At 49.5% G+C, this 17,405-nt stretch overlaps 1 long non-coding RNA gene across 1 annotated transcript; it reads right to left on the reverse strand.

The window, feature by feature from the left end:
• Positions 1-1,685: 1,685 nt before the first annotated feature.
• Gm30912 lies at positions 1,686-4,050 on the reverse strand. Its single transcript, XR_391294.2, has 3 exons — positions 3,918-4,050; positions 2,551-2,751; positions 1,686-1,791 (listed from the first exon to the last, which is right to left on the reverse strand). It is a non-coding gene; the product is annotated as a predicted gene, 30912 (long non-coding RNA).
• Between the last annotated feature and the right edge of the window lie 13,355 nt (positions 4,051-17,405).

Genomic DNA, 17,405 nt, shown 5'->3' on the forward strand with positions numbered 1-17,405 from the left:
CTCCTGCTTCAGCCTCCCAGGAGTGGAGATTATAGGTCTGTACCACTGTGCCCCAGAGTAGTCCTACCCTACTTCTGAAATAGTTCTCTTTAACAAACTCATCAGCTCATCTCCCTAAGATGGCTTGGTATGAGGGTAGCGCTCTCATCTCCAGGCACCACAAATCCGGGGCTCCCTCATACAGAGCTTAGGGGGAACATCCTGGCATTCTGCAGTGTGGGGCTGGGGCTGGGGCTGTGTTACGGTGTCTGAAATAGGATTCCTCAGAGCCCTGGGGGAGGCGTCTCCCCAGTGGATGGTGTCTGCAGCAGGCTGGTGCCGAGGCGAGGCATTCTGACACTCTAAAAAAACCAGTGCAAACTGCCACAGATGGAGGAAGAGCTGAGATTCAAATTGCAGGCTGTTTTCTAACACGTTAAAGATTTGTGTTTTTACTCACTGCTGAGCACGGAAGCAAGATGAGTTTTCTTGTTGTAAAGACTTAGCAGGCAGCAGATTCCTCCCTCTAAGCAACATTGCCAGTGTGGGGCGGTGTACCCTTCTCCCCGTGTCTGATACAGCCCAGGTTGGAAACGCAGCCCCGCTCCTGCTCCCGGAACTCTGCCCACTCAGACCTTCTTTAACCCGTGTCCCCTTCTTGCTACCAGGCAAGTTCTGGTCCCTGTTGTTAAGACTCAGCCCAGTAATGATGCCAGGGCTGAGAAGTAAAAAGATTTGACATTCTAGCTCACTCGGGGATTCTCAGCCTTCCCAATGCTGCGACCCTTTAATACAGCTCCTCGTGTAGTGGCCCCCAGTGCCAACTGTAAAATTATATTCATTGTTACTTCATAACTGTAATTTTGCTATTGTTATGACTCGTAATGTAAATATCTGATATGTAAGATATCTGATATGTGACCCCTGGGAAAAGGTTGTTTGACCCCCCTGCCCCCAAAGGGTTGCAACCCCGACGTTGAGAACCACTGTGTAGTTTCTAAGCCTAACTCTTCACATGCTGTCTTGTCCCAGAGAGGGACTCCAGGTCCATTGTGCAGAAAAGGAGACTGAGGTAGCAAGTGGTAAAATAACCTGCTCGGGGCCGCACAGCAAGAAATGCGGTAGTATTCAAGAACTGAGCCTGCTCTGGTCTGCCCTGGCACTTATTCTCAGAGCACAAGATCCCCCCTCCCCCACCACCACCACCAAACACCTTGGCTCCCACGGGCTCTGTGTTTTCAAACTCAGCTTATGTTTCTTTGTCTTTCTTGAATCTCAGCCCGGGCCTAGGGAAATAGCAAGGGCTCTTTGGGTCTAAAATAAGGAGTGGGGCAGAGATTCTTTCAAAAAACAGAGAAGTGTGTGTGTGTGTTGGGGGGTCCTCACTATGTAGCCCACGGTGACCTCAAACTCATACTTTATCTGCCTCAGCCTCCTAAATCCTAGGATTATGAGTGTATGCTGTCATGTTCAGTTCATTACCTAATTTTAATTTTTACAAAATGAGGGTCCTGTTGGGAACCTGGATAGGAAGGTTTAAGTTGTACCCAAAGTAATAGGAAAGAGTAACAAACAGGACACAGCTCATATCTACCAGTGCTTGGTCTGCGAGAAGACTGTCCACAGGCCTGAGGACCAGGAAGAGGTGTTTGTTTCTTCTGATGCTTAGAATAGGCTACCTGGAATGAGGACTCTCTCAGGCTGGCACCAGGGTGGCTGTCTTCTAAAAAGATCCACAGGGCTGGGCGCCCTCTGCTGGACATTTCTGGCAATGCATGTAGAGGAACTCAGTGGTCAGTAGTAAGCAAGAGCCTATGAGAGGAAATGGGACTGAGAAAGGCTAGGGGAGGACACCTCCTCTCCTTGTTGGGAGTAAAGCCCCTGACGACTCCCACATTCCCTATGAGAGTAAGGTACCGTGTCTCACACCTCAAGCGAGGCCACGGAAAGGTTCTCTGAGAGGTGGTCTTCCACTCAGGGGAAATAGAACCAGGGAGAGACTTGTGACAGACATCACAGAATATAGTTACGAGAGTCCCGAGGCAGTGCTGTGAAGGGAGTACCCAGCAATCAGGGTGCTGGAGTGATGGATGAGCAGTTAAGAGCACTTGCTGTTCTTGGAGAGGATTAAGGCTTGGCTCACAACACCTACAGGGCAGTACACGACCACCTGGAACTCCAGTTGCAGGGGACCTGACGCCCTCTTCTGGCTTCCATGAACACTGCATGCATGCTGTGTGTATACTACCATAGGTGCGTGTGCGGGCACACACACACACACACACACATACACACACACACAAATAAGAATAAAGAGCGTCTATCTGTTGGCAGAGCCTATGGGAGTGGCCAGCCCCTCCATGCATTCTGCACATGGTTGTTATGTGCTGGACTTACAGTGTCCATCAGAACTATGAGCTGAAGGCTTGGCTCCAGGCAGTGGGGCTCAGAGGCTGGGCCTTCTGGAGTGCATGGATCAAGAGGACCTGACTACCTTCTGAGAATGAATCCTTTGGTAGATTCATAGCTGACTGGGTTTGGGGGGAGGAGCTTGTCGTAGAGCAAACTCACTGTCATCCTCTTGGCCAATTGTGAGCAGATCTTTCCCTCTTCTCGCTCCCATCATAATGCTCAGAAACAGAGCCAGCACCAAAGTCTCTGCGACATGAGCCAACAGCAAAGCTTTCATCGTCTCAGCAGATATTCTCAGGTGTTCTTGTGCAAAGCAGGACCTCTCCTCCCTGCTCTGACACAGCACTGGGTAAGTTTTACCTGGGGAGACACCAACAGAACAAACTGCTACCCCAGACGGGGCTCCAACAACAGACCAAGTATGATTCTGCCTACCTAGCTTGGGAACCAATGGATTTATTGGGTTAACTAGAGGAACATGCTGATTGAATTGCTTACAGGAGACTAGGCGAACCCCAAACCCCAAACCACCAAAAGACTTTTCCACCAATATGGATGATGAATTCCCCATAGCTACATAGACAGAAACTACTCCACTCTCAGGTAACTCTCCACACATTCTATACTCTAGCACCTTCTGAGACCCAGAAACCATAGATATCTGGGTCAGAACAGCACACAGATGAGTGGACAGCACAGGAGAGTAACTGGAATCTCAGGGGAGTGTCTAAGACCCTCACCACCCCCTCCTCCTGTCAGGGGACATCAACAGATCCCATTTTGAAGGTCTCTGGAGAGTAGCCACAACAATGCTGCTGTCAGTCCGCTGTGCACCTCAGAAATGGGTACACAGGCCATCTCTAAAGCTGCTAGGTTTTGTGTGTGGTCTCAGATACCAGAGACCTTGGGGGTACAAGTAGACCTTGGCAGTGTCCAAGGCTAGGATAGAAAGGGAAATCCACATGTATGCACAAGGGGACATCAGGATCTCGTGAGTCTGATGTGGCCTGAGTAAGGACCCCATGGGAGTATGCTCTAGGCTCTCACAGCACTACCCTGAAGGCTTCCTGGGACCCAAGACAGTCATACTCAGTGGTCCGTATAGTACAGATTTCCTGTTCTTGACTGAGCATCCCTGCATCCAGCAAGCTGCCTGCACAGCTAGGTTTCCTCAAATGCCTGGCAAATAGGCCTGGCCAACCAGACTCAGGGTCCCTAACCTCCATACCTCTCTTCCATCTTCCATGCAAGTAGGTGGATATGTCCCTGACTGTAGTCAGACCTCTACTGTAGAGAGGTGGAGGTGGGCTCGGGCCTGGCCTACCCCTCCCTCCTCCCACCACCCTGCCTTCCACACTGAACCCTTTTGTGTGAAGAAAACCCTAGCTATGTGTCAAGGTGGTGGTCCTCCTCCTCCTCCCCTTCATCCCCCTCCTCCTCTTCCTCCTTCCCCTCCTCCCCTCTTCTCCCCCTCCCCCTCTCCTCCCTCTCCCCCTCCCACTCCTCCTTCTCCCTTCAGCACAAACCTTCATTCACAGGGACCTGGGGCAGGTTTCCCAGACTCAGTGTTGTTGACCTCTGACCCTGTTGTTCATTAAGAGGCCACCCTGTGCATGGCAGAATGACCCAGCCAGAGACCTGAAACACTTGTCCTTCTGCTCTGAAAACCAAAGTGTCTCCAGGTCCTGCCAAGTAAGTGTCCCTCAGAGAAAAAAATTGTCACCTTGCCCCTACTTACCTAGGATTGCACAACTCAGACGCCTGTGGAGGCACCATGAGCAGACCTGGAATGTTAGAAAAGAGGCCCAGGAATGAGGTAGGAACAACCCCTGGCCAGGTAGAATGGTGCCTAGGGCCTGCACTGTCACCCCCTGGGGGCCCAAAACAAAGCAGACTGACTAGCTCTGACTGTTGAAAGGGCATTCGAGACAGGTGTTGGTGGTGTTGGTGGCAGGAGTACGGAGAGGTCCAGGCCAGCCTGGGCTATACAGACCATGCTCAAAACAAAATGAAGTTCATGCTTAGCACAGGGACGAGTGGGACACCTGTAATCCCAGCACCCAGTGTGGGAACCAAAGGGGCAGTGGGGGATTTTGAATTCAAGACCAGCTTGCACTATATAGTGGGATCATTTCAACAGGACCTGGATGAAACAGATCATTATATACAAAACAAAGCTCTCTGTCATCCAGATGGGTGCTGCATGTCTGCAGTCCCAGCCCACGGGAGGCTGAGGCAAGAGATGAGGATGAAATTGAGGGCCACCAGGCTACAGAGTGAGTCTGAGGCCTTCTGAAGTGCCTAGTAAAACTCAGAGCAAGAACAAGCAGGGGAGAGAAGAGGGGGAGGAAAGGAAGGAGAAGAAAGGAAGAAAAGAGGAAGGGAGGGAGGGAAGGAGAGAGGGGGAAGGAGAGAAAGAAGGAGAGAGAGGAGGGAAGCCCCACAGCTACACCAGTGGCAACTTGAGAACAATCAGAACCCCTCCCTGGCACACCAGCCCTGGGTGTCCAGCAGCGTGGGCAGCAGCATAGCCAGAAGGTTCTCAGCCTGTGCCCTGATGCTCACACCCCCACCCCCACCCCAAGCAGTGAAATAAACTTCCCTTCTTTACAAATGAACCAGCATCAGGTGTTCAGTTGTAGCAACAGATAACAAAAACAAGGTTCATTTCCCTACTGGCCAAAAAATGGCTGCCACAGTTGAAACAAAATATTTCTTAAATCCTGGACTTTTAAAGACAGCTCCTGAGATAGGCATCACAGGCTTTGGCGTTTGCACTGCGACCTCCAGGTTTGTGCTAGGTGACCCTTTACCCTCAGGACTGTCCTGTGAGGTTATGGGATGGTGAGTGGAACAGTCATCCGGTCTTGGCGGGGTCAGACCACCCACCTATCCTGGGCCTGGAGAACAGGGGCAGGGGCTTGGTGTTTAGCTCACCTTCTAAGCCAAACCAGACCTCAGAGTCACACATCAGTGCTGTCTCAGGAACAAAGCCAGCTCCTCAGGGACTTGGCACAATGTAGAAGTGTCATGGCCTCCTACATGCAGGACACACAAAGGGACACAAAGTGGGGGCTGCTAAAGCACGAGGAAACAGGATTCTGGACCTTGGAGTGAGCATGGGGTCTCCCACTCTCCATCATGAATGTTTGTGACTTAGTGGTCCCTCCCTGGTGTGCACTTATGATCTAATACAAAAGAAAGCCCCTAGGATCCAAACTCAAGTGCATGTCAGGGGTGAGGCCAAGTTGGTAACAGGGGGCATGAAAACTTCAATGCTGGATTTTCAGGCATGGCAGCCATTGTGGGTCTACAGAGCAATGGGGGCTGACAGAAGAGATGGTGCTCAATTTGGTTGTATCAACCATGCTCAAGAGAAGAGAGTGAAACTCTCTCTGTTCTATGGTCTCTACCAAATACAATGGAAACTCACGCTCTGTCAGTATATCTGGAGACATCAAGACTCCCATGGTTGTGGAAGTGGCGTGGTGGCCAAGGGCTGAGAGATACTTGAAGTTATTTTGCCTTGTGGGACACAACAGGTGGAATAAGGAACCCACTGTGAGCTGCCACAGAGGCCTCACACTGACTGCCAAGAAGGAGGAATGGTGTGGGAGGGTCTGCCAGGTGGAGCTCCCGAGTTCTCCTGAACTAGCACAGGCACGGGATCCAGGGACAACGCTGAACTGCCTGAGACAGGGTCTTACTGTGCAGCACAGGCTGGCCCGGAGCTCTGGTCTTAATCTGTGCTGGAGATTGAACCCAAGACCTCACATGGTGGGGTTCTTAGTTGCTCTTCTGTTGCTGTGATTAAAAATACTCTTACAAAAGCAACTGAAGGCTTATTTGGGCTCGCCGTTCGAGGTATAGTCTTTAATACCCGGGAGTTGTGGTGGCAGGAACTGGAAGCCCCTGGTCACATTGAATTGATAGCTCTCTTTCTCCTGATTATATAGCCAGGACTCCACCTAAGAAATCTTGCCACCCAAAGTGGGAAAGTATTCCCATATCCAAGAATCTAATCAAGTTAATTCCCTGAAAATATGCTCAGAAGCCTATCTCCCAAGTGACTCTAGATTTCATCAACTCTGCTGTCAAGACTGACCCTCCCACCAGGCAAACCCTGTGCTCTGAGCCACACACCCCCTCCCCCATTCCTCTTTCCATCTTTTTAAAACAATTTCAAAACAGAGTCTCACTAAGTTGTTCAGGCTGGCCTTCAACTTCTGATCCTCCTGCCTCAGGCTCCTGAGCATTGCTATGACATATCGTTGTTACCTGCCCAGCCCCTCCGTGGGAATTTACCCTGTGAGCCTCTTTGTACCCGGAGTCCTGGGCAACATCTTAACTTCACCCCACTTCTCATTGGTACTGGTTTTATGGTCTGTGAGTGTGACCTCCTGTTAATCCATCTATCACAAGACCCTGTCCTGTCTGCTATCCAGCCTTCTTCCTGCCCCTGACCCCAGTAAGGAAAAGCTCCAATAAGGTCCCCCCTTGGGTTCCTTGGTGGTGATTTAGGCTTGTTTCTCCACCTTCAGGATTCCAAGTGTCAGGCCTGAGAGCCAGGACTATACAGTGGCCACCTGCAGGCAGGGCCTGGCATGGGGGGGGGCATGTTTGCTTTGGGGAACCCCACCATAAACACCTTGCGGAGAACTATGCTTTCTGTTGTTTAATTCATTTTTCAAGCTGTTGGGAAGTATGTTTACTGAGCTCAGATGTTTGTTTTAAATTGGCATCCTCCTGAACACCAGCAAGGAAACAGATACTTACTCCACATAGGAAGAATCCATAGGGGTGTGGGGAGCAGCAGGGACTGTAAATTGCACCCTGAGCCAGAAGACTAATGCCTGGACCCCCCAATCTCTAAGTCCATCTTCCAGCCTCCAACCTTCATCCCCGACCCGTGGCCAGGATGAGGTGGGCAGGGTAGAGAAGGGCCACATACCATTCCTATCAGATCCACAACTCAGCTGCAGGCAAAGCCTTATGTTGGAACAAGTGGGGACTAAACTCCCTCAGTGACACTCTGTATTTGTTTTATTTTACTTTGTGTTTGTGGGTGGAAATGCGCATGTGAGTGCAGTGTCCTTGGAGGCCAGAAGAGGGCGCCAGATCCACCCGAGCTGCAGTTACAGACCACAAAACTTTGCCTGGACCCTTCGGCAAGAGCAGCAAGTGCTCTTAACCAATGTGCCATCTCTCCAGCTCACTTATTATTGTTTTACTTTTCCTTTACTACCATCCCCTTTTGGAAACAGGTTCTCCTGTGAGTTTTCCAGGCAAGGGTTAAACTCTTAGTCCTACTGTCTTAGCTTTTTCAGTGCTGGGCTAGCATATGACACCACACCCAGCTTCTCGGGCATTCCAGTAGCATTAGCACCCAGGACCCTTGATGTGGCAACTGGGTTTAAGAAATACTCTGTGTCACCTAGATGTGTGACAGTATCTGATTTTGGGAGACTAAAAGAAATGAAATACATTGCTGTAAAGTCAAGTCCAACATGGACAGGTTCTCCCTGCTTAAGATTCTTCTGAATCTATGGCCGAGGACCCTCACTTCCTGGGCCCACCATAGTGCAACTCTCAGTTGCTGAAGTGGTCGATTGCAGGTTTCTCATAGCACACTCAGCAACCAGTAACTTTCATCAGAGAACATGTGAGCTTACCTGACCAATAAAAGCCAGGGCTTAAATACAAAATTAGTTTCTACCATCTTGGCTGTGTTGCTTGCTTTGAATGGATGAGGTTTTGAAGTCTGGGGCTCTTGCAACCTTCACAGCACTGAAAGGAGAGCTGGTCAGTGGCTGGGAAAAACCAAAGGGGACCCACATCAGAAAGCGTGGCGCTGTAAGAAGAGAAACTTCCATCCCAGCATCCCTCCTCGATCAGTTTTTAATCTTAAAGAACTAATATTATTTTGGCGTTTCGCTTCAGTTTTTGAAGACGTGTTTCACTATGTCACCCAGTGTGGTGTTGAACCTGCTATCTTCCTGTCTCTGCCTCTGGAGTGCTGGAATGACAAGTGTGTGTCACCAATATGATTTCTAGTTTACTCACATGCCAGTGTCATTTGGATGTTCTAGCTCCTGAGAGCATTCTGAGCCAGGCTGGGTCATTGACCCCCAGGAGTGTCCCTCATGCTAGAACCCAGTCTTGGTTTCTGATCTGTAAGACTGGGGGAATAGGGGGGCAGTGATGACAAGTCTCTGCTGGGGCTGCTGTTCTGTTTTAGGGGCAGGGGATGCAGGAAGGGTTGAAGACTTTGTGTGTGCCACCATAAGCCTTCTCTGCAGACACCCACAGCCTGTTCATCCCATCACCGCCAGCCTGAGGCATGACTCTGGAGCCAAGATGGAGAGGGAGTTCCTGGATTGGGGCTGCCACAAGTTTCCAATAATTTATCAAGGATCGAGAGCCAGATTTCCTCTGGGAAATATTAGTCCTCAGGTTTACAAAGTGCCTCGACTGTAAATATCCATAAAAACGACAATTTGTTGGGCCATATTTATTCTGAAGCCGGTCAAAAGATATTAGCACATTGAGACTGGATAAATCTGCCAGTTCCCGAGTTCCCCAGTGCTCCCAGCATGCTCTCTTGCCTATGCATGAGGAAACAGGATGCCCGGACAAGCTGGCCTGGTGTTCCCATCCTGAGAATGGTGTGAACCTGGAGCTGAAACCACAGAGGGGTAGACAGGTCCCGGCCTCAGTAAAGAAAACCTTTTACATGGAGAGAGCTGCAGAAGCCCAGCAAGATCTGACACCCCAAGGCTGAATGGACCCCAAACTTGGGACCTTCTGGGAAGCAGATCCCTGGCTCCCAGATGACCGTGTTCCTGTTCCTGCCCTCTTCCTCTCCATAAGGGAGAACTCCCCTTCCCCTCTCCACCCCTTTCCTCTTCCCAGGCTACTGTGCCTTAGCTGTGGCCCCAGGATGGTACTACAGAAAGCAGCATGGTCCCTTCCTGGCTCCCCGACATTGCCAGGCTCCCCACCGGGGGCCCCATCAGCTTCTGGATTCTCCAAGACCATGAAGCACAATGAACCCTTTTTTTTTTTTTTTCTCCTAGCTAATTCTCTCCTGCATTTTTGTCGCCGCTGTCACAGAAAGCTACCACGGAGTCTGTGCACATTGCTGCCTGTGGGCTTATGGCTGGTCTGGGATGTTGGAACGTTCTCCTTTGCTCCATCTTGATCGCTCACAACTAGGTCTCCGCTCATGCGTGTTGAGAGCATTGGTACCACACACCATTTCCTCTTTACATTTGAGGAAGAGCAGAGGTAATTGCCTCGTAATAGAGCCTGGATTCAGCTCCCCCAGGTCTTGGCACACCCCCCAGCATAGCTGAGCATATGACCTGCCCACTAGTCAATACTCCCCCGTGAGTAGTACTACCTACTACTGCCTGATAGGGTCTCTCTATACTGCCCAGGTTGGCTGTGAACTTAAATTCTCTTGTTTCAACCAATTTGCCTTAGTCAGGGTTTCTATTTCTGCACAAAACATCATGACCAAGAAGCAAGTTGGGGAGGAAAGGGTTTATTCAGCTTACATTTCCACATTGCTGTTCATCACCAAAAGAAGTCAGGACTGGAACTCAAGCAGGTCAGGAAGCAGGAGCTGATGCAGAGGCCATGGAGGGATGTTCTTTACTGGCTTGCTTTCCCTGGCTTGCTCAGCCTGCTCTCTTATGGAACCCAAGACTACCAGCCCAGGGATGGCGCCACCCACAAGGGTCCCTCTCCACTTGATCACTAATTGAGAAAATGCTTTACAGAAAGATCTCATGGAGGCATTTCCTCACCTGAAGCTCCTTTCTCTGTGATAACTCCAGCTTGTGTCAACTCAAAAGCATCACCATTAAGCCTCAACCCTTACTTTCTTATTCATCCCCAAGATCGGAATAGCTTTAAAAGCGTTGGGATTGCAGCTGTGTGCCCATGATGCAGGTTTCTGAGACATCCTACTGCAGACTGAACCACTGCTGTGAAGGTCCACGCCACAGGTGAACTCGGGTCAAGGCTTGGCCAAGGTAGGGAATCAGTACACAGTGCCCACAGCCTCAGAAAATCATTTTATGCGGGTTAAGGGCAAAGATTTTAAGTTTGAGGAAGAGCATTGGAGAAAGCTTTTGTGAGGGTGGCAGGAAGAGTGGCCTCGAAGCCACCACCAAGAGCTACTGCCAAGCCAGGCTTCTGCCTCAGGCTCCTCGCTGGCCTCTTTTGGCTGGACCACTAAGTATCCTGTCACACTGTCACACTGTCACACTGTCACACTGTCACACCGTGGTCTCTGCGCTCTCCTTCCATACAGCTCACTCGCAGCGCTGACAGACTGTCGATTTCCCCAGTACCCATTTCCTTCATCATTTATCTCCTTTGATCAGAATATGGAGGGCAGGGGCACCCCAGGTAAATCAAGCATTTCCTGTCTCCCAAAATGAGTTTGTGAGAGCCTATTTCACACCATTACCATTTTTCTGCTTTGAACAGTAAATCAAAAAAGAAAAAAAAAAAACCCTACCGCCCATTCATCCACTTTAAAAGTAATGTCTTTCTTATGCATAATTACTCAGACCCAGCGGAGATCTGTGCACGGTAAATCCGCTTCTTTAAAAGGTCCCCCCACCCCCACCCCCCGAAGTACATCGGTGACATTAAACTGGTGTAGAGCAAATTTATTTATTTAATAGGTTTATTCTTTTAACTGGTCTGATAACCATTACTGTTCAGTGTTTGGTTTGAGGGGCGGAGGGAGTCTGTATTAATTTATCCGATGTATTTCCATGGCAGGTATTTATGTAAAATATTTCCCTGGAAATGAGGGTGAATGTAATTCACTGGCTTAGCATGTTGACTCTTAAGTGGCCTTCAGGGGAGCCACCTGGTACTCCCAGAGATCGATCTGGGGGAGTGTCTTGAAACAACTGAAGGAAGGGACCGGTGGAATGGGCTCCCTGGAGAAAATGTGGGCAGCAGCATTTGGGTACCGTTTGGGTGAAACTTTCTTCCGTTGCTCTTCCTCTCCCTTTTTACTATAATACAAAAATAAAGGACTGTTAGTAAAACCCTGGACTACAGGAAAAAAGAAGGAAGAGGCGGGAAGAGAGAGGAGAGAGAAGGAAGGAAAGAAAACGTGGAGGGAGGCAGGACAGAGGGAGCCGATTCAATGTTTGGGCAAGTCCAGTTGGAAGAAAACCTGCTGGTCGGTCGTAGGTCGGGCCTTGTAGAGCTGTTCGCTTTATGTCATCTTGTTTGTAACTCCTGATGGTGTTGGAGTGAAAGCAGACAGGCCCAGCTGGTGGAGGCGAGGGAGAGAAATGCTGAATTTTTAGCAGTTGGCGTTTATTTTTAGGCATTTAACGGTATCTTTAGCTTCCCAGTAAATGAGCCCATCAGAAGACCACATGTGAGATCATTAGAATGTAAAAATACAGGACGGGACCTGAGGCACCCCAGGATCAAACTGTGCTGATAGGCTCCTCCTGCTGGCACAGACAGGCACAGGCAGGCACAGATGGGCCAGGGAAGCTCCCGGTACCCTGTAGGCCTGGCTACCTGCACCCATCTTGAGAGGGACACAGGGTCCTGGGCCCACGCAGCCGCCAAGCACCAGGTTTGTAGTCTAGGACAAGTCCTCTCCCTCCTTCCTGGCTCCAGGGTGGGTGGGGCCTGCCCCCCCCCCCCCCCCCGCCTCTGGGGTGAGGCTGAAGTGAATCCATGATCTGGGATTTGGGATCTTAGTCTGTTGAGGATAGGTAGAGGACTGCCTGAGACAGGAGGCCTAAGCAGTGAGGACTTCACCGTTTTAGAGGGAAGAACTGGTCTTGGTCACTCTTGGACTCCATCAAGACCTCTAAGGTTGGCTTAGCAAGTGACATGTGGCCTGCACCAATTTTGGAGCCTCCCAGGAGAGTTCACCCATGCTGTGCTGCAGTCTCCTGTGAGTCACAGCAGATACATGCCCTCAGTTCACATGTCTGTAATATTGGCAAGCCCTTTAGAAACAAGATCTGCATTCAGAAGATTGCTGTCAGTCCTTGGGTTGGCTTGGGAGGTGCTTTTCCTCAATTCTTTTTCAGTCCTCCTCCTTTCCCTCCTCTCACACTTTTAGACCAGGGCTTCTTGTAAGCTGGGCAGAGGCTCTACTACTGAGCCACGCCCCCAGCCCAGTCCTTCACTGGGAGGTTCTAGGCAGAGGCTCTACCACTGAGCCACGCCCCCAGGCCCTCACTGGAGTGGAGAAGCCAGAGGCTTGCAGGAGGTAACTGGGGCTCCTAGGGCTCTTCCAGACTATCTGCTTTGTTCAAAACTCCGTCCTGGGGACTGCATCATTCTGGATGGTGGTGAAGGCTCTGTTTTGAGAAGCTAGTTTCTGACTTCCCTGCTGTCCTTCTGTCCATCCATCATCTGTATGTATGTATTAGTCAGCATTCTCTAGAGAACAGAACGAATAGAATTATCTATCATCTATCTAGAGAGCAAGTGAGGGGGGATTTATTAGAGTGGCTTGCAGGCTGTGGTCCAGGTAGTCCAACACCGTCTGTCTACCAATGAAACGTCTAAGAACCCCATAGTTGTTCAGTCCATGCGGCTGGATGTCCAAATGGTCTTGCGTATATGCTGGAATCTCAACTAGGTAGTCAGTCCCTAATGCCAATGAAGGAGCAGACTTGCCAGTGAGAGTGAGAGCAAGCAAGCAGGCAAACAGAGACCCAGCTTCCTTCTTCCATATCCTTTACAGAATCCGCCACCAGAAGGCATGGCCCAAACTAAAAGAGGATCTTCCCACCTCAAAAGAGCCAGATTTGGAGCTGGGGAATGGTGGTGCATGCCTTTAATCCCAGCACTCAGGAGGCAGAGGCAGACAGATCTCTTAGTTCTAAGCCAGTCTGCCTACAGAGTGAGCTCCAGGGTAGCCAGGGCCATCTAGAAACCCTATCTCAAACAACCAAACAAACAAATGAAAGATCCAGGTTTGGTAGGGTGGGCCTTCCCCTTCAACTAATTCAATCAAAAAATCCCTCACAGGGCATTACATAGTCTCTGGTTTTAGGTAATTCCAGATGTAGTCCAAGAATAGCTGTCACACATCCTATTGCCTGCCCATTCATTCTGTCTACCTTCCTATCTTTTTTTTTTTGAGACAGGGTTTCTCTGTGTAGCTCTGGCTGTCCTGGAACTCACTTTGTAGACCAGGCTGGCCTCGAACTCAGAAATCCGCCTGCCTCTGCCTCCCAAGTGCTGGGATTAAAGGCGTATGCCACCACTGCCCGGCTTCCTACCAATTCTTAAGACTTCTGTCTCTCCACAGTTGCTAGTGACCACCAAGGCAGAGGCTAATTACCTCCCACTTGCCTCTCACTAGGAGCCTGGCTCTGCCAGACCCTTCCCTTCCCTTAAGTCCCACAGAGAGAACGGACCAGACACCTTCAGTCCTGCCCTGTGCAATGTTCCAGAACATTCAACTTAGCCAGATGCCTAACTGGTTTATTGCTTGACGTCTTCCAGCTCCATTTGAAGGGAGCTTGGCTTGAGGTAGGTGCACAGTGCACACTTTGGAGGCTGAAGCAGGAGGATTGCTATGAGTTTTGCAGCTTCTTGGGCTACACAGTGAGTTCCAGGATACTTAGGACCATGGTGTCCAAAAACAAGCAAACAGATACCCAAACCCAAACAAAAAGAACCAATAAGTAAATACATTCCACTTTTTGAGTCATGTAGGGGAACATGCTGTAATCTCAGAATGCAGGAAGCTGAGACAGAAGGATAACAAGCCCCAGGCCAGCCTGCCCTATATAAATTGTCTCAAAAAACAAAACAAAAAACAAACAAACAAACAAAAACTCTAAACAAAGACGACTGCTGTTTGTGAGGTGATTGTGAAATGTCTATTTTTGAGGTGGGTTGAGTTTTCTGAAAAGCTCAGATGATCCAGTCCAGCCTTTTCTTCTGGTCACCATGAACCACGTGTTTAGGAGTCCCAGGCAGGGGTGGCTCCCTGTGGCAGGCTCCCAGGTGCCCACTGCATAAGCTCTCCATCGGCTGCTTGCTCAAGTCCTCTCCTGACCCCTCTCCCCTCTATCTCTTCTTCCTACTTTCCCGAGAGTATATGCCAAGCAGGGTCTGTGTCACTGGCCTTCCTTCTTACTGCTGACCCCACACACAGCCCCAGGGCTGGGGATAACAACCTGGCACCCACATCTACCTGTGCAGAGCAGGAGAATGAAGGAGAGGTCACTCAGAAGTCTTGCTCAGTGCCTGCCCTAGACAGGAGACAGACTTCTCTGGCAGCTACAAAAATGACTGTCCTCTTTGGTCCCCATGCCCAAGAGACCCTTTCCCTAAATGGTCTGAATAAGTCTGGCCCTAACAGATCTAGATAATTGGGGGCTGAAGCCATGGCTCAGTGAGCGCTTAAGAGCTGGCTGCTCTTGCAGAAGATCCAGGTTCAGTTCCCAGCACACATGGTAGGTTTCAACTGTCTGTAACTCCCACTTCAGGGGATCTGATGCCCTCCTCTGGACTCTGTTGGTATCAGGCATACATGTGGTATACTTACATTGTTGTAAGCAAAACACTCAAATACATACAAATTTTTAAAAATACTTTTTTAAAAAGTCTACATAGCCGGGCAGTGGTGGCACACACCATTAATCTCAGCACTTGGGAGGCAGAGGCAGGCGGATTTCTGGGTTCGAGGCCAGCCTGGTTTACAGAGCGAGTTCCAGGACAGCCAGGACTACACAGAGAAACCCTTTCTCTAAAACAAAACAAAACAAAACAAAACAAAACAAAACAAAACAAAACAAAACAAAACAAAACAAAACAAAACAAAACAAAACAATCTGTTGGTTCTGGGCCTTGTTCATTGTAACCATGTGCTATACCACTGAACCAATCTCAATTATTATTTGAGGACCCTGTCTGACAGTGTAGCCCAGGCTGGCCTGGAATTCATGATTTTCCTATCTTAGTGTCCTGAATTCTTGGATTACAGTGGTGCATAGCTGCAGCCTGCTCCCATAAATATATTTTTAAAATAATTGTAACCTAGGTGTGGAGGTGCAGGCATATAATCGTAGATTTGGGAGCCTGTGGCAGGAAGAGAGTAAATCTGAGGGCAGCTACATCAGCTACATATCAAGACCCTGTCTTAAGCAAACAAAAACGCTTCTGCAGGAGCCTTAATCTCCATTTTCTTTAGCTGTCGTAGTCAGGATTGTATTGCAGGATATTTGGTCACACTGTGGCATGGCTTAGCCCTTAGTACACATCTTTAATTCCAAACAGTGAAGGTAAAGTTAGTTTGTAGAAGGAAGCAGCCATGTTTGAAAGTGATGTCTAATTGAGTAAGACTTGACAGAATAGGAAATGCCCAACTCTCACGAGAAGAGGGAAGAAAGAAAGAAGAAAGGGAAGCTACTTAGGGGACAGTGCAGGAAAAGAGGAAGTGGTTTTATTCGGAGAGTTTTACAGGCACAGGTTACAGAGAGAACAAGATGGGCACCGGTGAAGACAGAAAGAGCCAGAAAATGAGAAGGAGCCAGAAGATTAGAACCAACTGATGGAGTTAGTATGAGGCCAAGCAGAGCAACTCCGGGGAGGCCAAGAGAAGCCGAGTTGAAGCAGTCAGCCTGGAGAGGAGCTTGAGCCGGAGCAGCTGAGCTGACCAGCCAGCCAGAGCTCACAAAGAGCTAGAAAGGGCGAGCTTAGCCTGAAGTCTCAGAGGCTGGAAACATTCTAGGCCTAGTTAAGGCTGTACGGAGGCTAGAGGCTTCCAAGACTAGGCCTAGGTTAGCAGACTGAGGCAGTAAGCCTCAGAGATGGTAATTACATCTGATGAATAATGGTTACATTACAGGCCTGAGCTGCCTGAGCCAACTTTCTCTGTTCTGAGTGTGTACTTGCCTCCTCTCATTTTAGGGGGTAAAGATCAGCCTGCCCTTGGTCACACAGTAGGTCCTTTTCTTCTCTTAAATTGTCTTATCCCTGATTGGAATAGTCTTCTCAGCATGTATTCCTGCTTACACACACACACACACACACACACACACACACACACACACACGATTCAGTCTATACAAGCAATGGGGTTTTGAGGGAGGTGGCAGCTGTTTAGTGTGCATGTTTGTTTTGAGAGAGTCTAAGGCCGGCCTCGAACTCTCAGTCCTTCTGCCTCAGCCTGTTCAGCACTGATGGGTTTCATTGTAGCTCAGGCTGCTCAGAGATGGTCTTCTGACTCAAAGGTGTTTGAATAGAAGCTCCTTCATGTCCACATGAACATGGTTCCTCACTGTGAAGTAATGCAAAGAAAGGAAGCCTTCTCCACCCCTAAAGAACCTAGCTGCCTGCAAAGAAAGATGGCTTGGTGGCAGTTGCAGTCTTTTGTTTCAGCACACCCATGCCTGAAGGGATGGTGAGCAAGACTGGCCCGGGGTGCTCTGAGCCCCAGAGCAGACCAGCTGCTGTGCACTGCCCAAGGCCGATGTGCCTGCCTGGGCCCAGCTGGACACCTTCTGAGCCTGAGGACATGGTTTGGACAGTTTCCTGCAAAGATGGAGTGGGCGGGGGAAAGGTGGCAGGTCAGAGGTCAAACTGGATCTAGCTTGAACTTTAGACCAGCAATTAAGCTAGCCACGCCATCCTTGCCATAGAATTCTTGCTCCATAGAATTTTCTGGATCTATTGGGGACTGTGGCAAAGCAGATGTTGATCTGGAAGTCTCTTGGCTCATCAGGCAAGGGTGAGTCGGTCTCTCAGGCAGGTCTGTATCTAGGAGAAAGGATCCAAGTCATTTATTTAGAACCGCTTTGTCTAAATTTCAGGGTTTTTTTTTCTCTCTCTCTCTCAACACAAGGGATTAGAACCAGGTGTGTGGCTCAGTGATAGAATGTTTGCCGAGCATAAACTAGGCCCTGGGTTCCATTCCAGCCACTGCAAAAATGAAAACTAACAGGCAAACAACAACAACAACAAAAACCCAACCAAACAGTCCAACACAGGAC

Source organism: Mus musculus, chromosome 7, assembly GCF_000001635.26.
Source record: "Mus musculus strain C57BL/6J chromosome 7, GRCm38.p6 C57BL/6J".
Lineage (NCBI taxonomy): Eukaryota > Metazoa > Chordata > Mammalia > Rodentia > Muridae > Mus > Mus musculus.